We start from the raw sequence: 3,224 nt of genomic DNA, 5'->3' as shown, positions 1-3,224 counted from the left end.
AAAGTGCGGCGACAGTTCAGAATTTTGCTCAGGTCATCACGACGAGTCTAATTAAGCAGTTTGCTAATTAATTCGATTATTTTGTTAATAACAATACCTTTGTTAATTCCTTAATTGAGTCTAGACACTAAGTCCCATGGTCTTACACAAAAGTCAAAGCATATCACTTGCACTCACATATAAAGCACACACTTATATGTATATACACTTTGACCATTTCTAAGAGAGTCTTGTATGCGCGTGTTTTCCGTCATTTTTTGTAGGGGGTAAGTCAGATATTAATCCTCCAATTAAACCACCTGTTTGAACCTTATACTTTATTTCCAAAAATATACACCCTATTTTTTCTTTTTCTTTATAAACCCGTAAAGTCAAAGTCAATTTGAGTCAAGTCATTAAAATAAAAATGGTTTAATTTACAGCGCGTGGTCAAGAAAGGAAGGGCGTTTGATCAGAGACAACTTTTTCGTTTAAGTATAACTTTTTGACAAACTAATTGCTTGAAAAAGAAAAGCCAAGAAGATAATGGCGAGTCATGAAGAAGTTAACGAGCTCAAGAAGCAAATTGCTGGTGTTACTAAACTTCTGAAGACCTTAACCCAACAAGTTAATGATCATATGAAGCAACAACAAATGGATCTTATGAAAGAATGCTTGAGCAAGCTATCTAGTGACTATAAGTTTCAGGGGGTCTCGGTGGAAAAGGAGCTTCTTCCGCAGAAGTTCAATGCTAACGTCATTCTAAAATTCAAGGCAACTGATAACCCTTATTTTTATTTAAGAGCTTTTGAAACAATAATGAATATTAAGGGTATTGATAAAAAAGTATTTCCTTCTCTATTTTCCTTATGTATCGAATCTGTTTGCCAACAAAGGTTATTCTCCCTTGACAAATACAAAACCTTAACTTGGGAATCAATAGTAAAGTATTTCATTGATAGGTATAAAAGCAATATTCAGGTTGAAACTGATCATAGGGAACTTGAAATACATAAACAGAAAGGGAATGAAGGTTTCACTTCTTTCTTCAATAAATGAAGAGAAACCTCTGCTAGGATGATTGAAGTACCAAGCAAAAAAGAATCTGTGAGGTTGTTCATCAAGAATCTCCAAGAAATATACTCCAAGCATCTGAAATATCAAAACAATCTACACACCTTCAAGATCGTATATGATATTGGGATTAACATTGACGACGACCTTACAAAACAAAAATCTGCTAACAATAACTCCAACAGTGGCTGGAAAGGAAAGAATAACGACAATCCTTCTTCTTCCAAAACCACCCACTTAAATAATGTTAGCACCTTTGATTTGAGTGAACTCCTTGCTATGAACAACCAAGGACAAAAGAAACCATTTAGGAGAAACTTTACTCCTATTGGAATGAGTTACGACACCGCATTCGACCGACTGAATGCAAATGGTCTTATAACTCCTATTGGACCATTTAGGGACCCAACAGTTGAAAAGAGGACAGCTAATTGGAACCCCAATGCACACTGAAAATATCACTAAGGTAGGGGCCATCTCACTGAAAATTGTTGGAAGCTTAAGGAAGCTATCCAAGATTTAATTGATAACAACAAACTACCATTGCCCTCTACTAGTAAGAAGCCAAGCATCGACAACACACCTCTCTCTCATTCCTTGGCCTTCTCTGATGAAGAAAATGATGTTGATCCCTCATCTCCATTCAAACATATTGAGGAAATTCATGCTATCGAAGAAGAGGAGGAGATCTTTTTCAATGTCTTAGATGAATTTCAAAGAAACGCTTATATTGTCCATGTGGGAGGGATTAGACTTACTACGTGAGGCTATTAAATTTTTAAAGAAACAAGGAGAGGAACTTCAAAAAAAGTACGATAAAGTTCCACCCATGAAGAAGAAAACATTCCCTCTACAAGTAATTGACACACCCAAGAAGAGTAATAAACTCTATACTCCAATTGGGACTTCATATGCTAAAATGTTCAAAATACTCTCCGAGAATGGTAAAGTCAAACCTCTTGAATCGAGACCATTTGAATCCCTAAAGAGGACAGACCAATTCTGCTGTCCATACCATTAAACAGGAGGGCATACCATTGAATCCTATTTTAAATTTAAAGATTTAATTTAGAAGATGATTGATGATAAAAAGCTAGTTCAAATCCCACAAGAAGAGGACATAAGCAATAACGGGGTTTGGGACATCGATGAAGAAGACGTCTACCTAAAAGACATGGAATTTTAAGTGTTGTATTCAGTAGGTAATTTTTGGGATGAAGAGGATTCACCTATGGACGTCCTCACAAGATCTTGGAGAACATAACCTCCCGTCTCTACACAACCCATGCCAACCGTGCATCAAGTATTGGGGTTTGGTGAGTCCGACTCACCGCGGAAACAAGAACCACTCGCAATTAATAAAACCATAAAGCATAACAAATAGTCAAAAAGGGTAAAATCGAAATTTACCTTTGAAGCATGCTTTGCCGTCAAAGTCGGGCTCTTACATGAAAGCTCGAGCTCCAAAAATACATGAGCCTCCTACGGAAATCCACCCGCAAAAACTACTAGCGACTTTTAGGTCCGTTACCCCGAGGTTTGCGAGGTCCGACCAAAACCCGAGTATTATACGAGTTTAAGAGGTTTTGCTAATGCAATACTCTATTGAACTCCTACTCAAGCACTCTTCCCAAAAACCTAAGATGGGTACTTATAGGCAAGAGGGAGAATGGGAATTTCTATCCTATCAATGTGGGATCATGAAATTCCTCAATTATTTTTAAGTTAAATTAAAATAAATATAAAAACTAATAATAAATATACAAGTGGCAGTATAACATGTAAAGGCTAGTGAAGACCACTTGGAGAGTAGGGGACCATACTTGCCCCCACTCAATACTCTCCTTATGCAATGACTCTCACCCCTTTTGCTGCTGAAGCCCATCCCCGTACTTGGAGATGCGAGCTGCTGCTGTGGCTAGCAAGCCACGCACTCCAAGTGCGGGCTGCTGCCTTACGAGTGCTCATGGCTGCTAGCTGCTGCTAGCACACAATGCTTGCGGCTGCTAGCTACTGCTAGCATGTGTTGCTTGCGGGCTGCTAGCTTCTGCTAGCTATGGTGCGTTAGCACGCACTAGCCAGCCATGCTTGGCTCAGCTTGGTGCGCATGCTAGCCATCTATGCTAGCATATTGGCCCCTAGCATTCGGATGTTCGGGGCACTCAAATGCT

The sequence above is a fragment of the Chenopodium quinoa genome, unplaced genomic scaffold (genome assembly GCF_001683475.1).
Source record: "Chenopodium quinoa cultivar QQ74 unplaced genomic scaffold, ASM168347v1, whole genome shotgun sequence".
Classification (NCBI taxonomy): domain Eukaryota; kingdom Viridiplantae; phylum Streptophyta; class Magnoliopsida; order Caryophyllales; family Amaranthaceae; genus Chenopodium; species Chenopodium quinoa.
Note: the sequence above shows the minus strand (reverse complement) of the source record.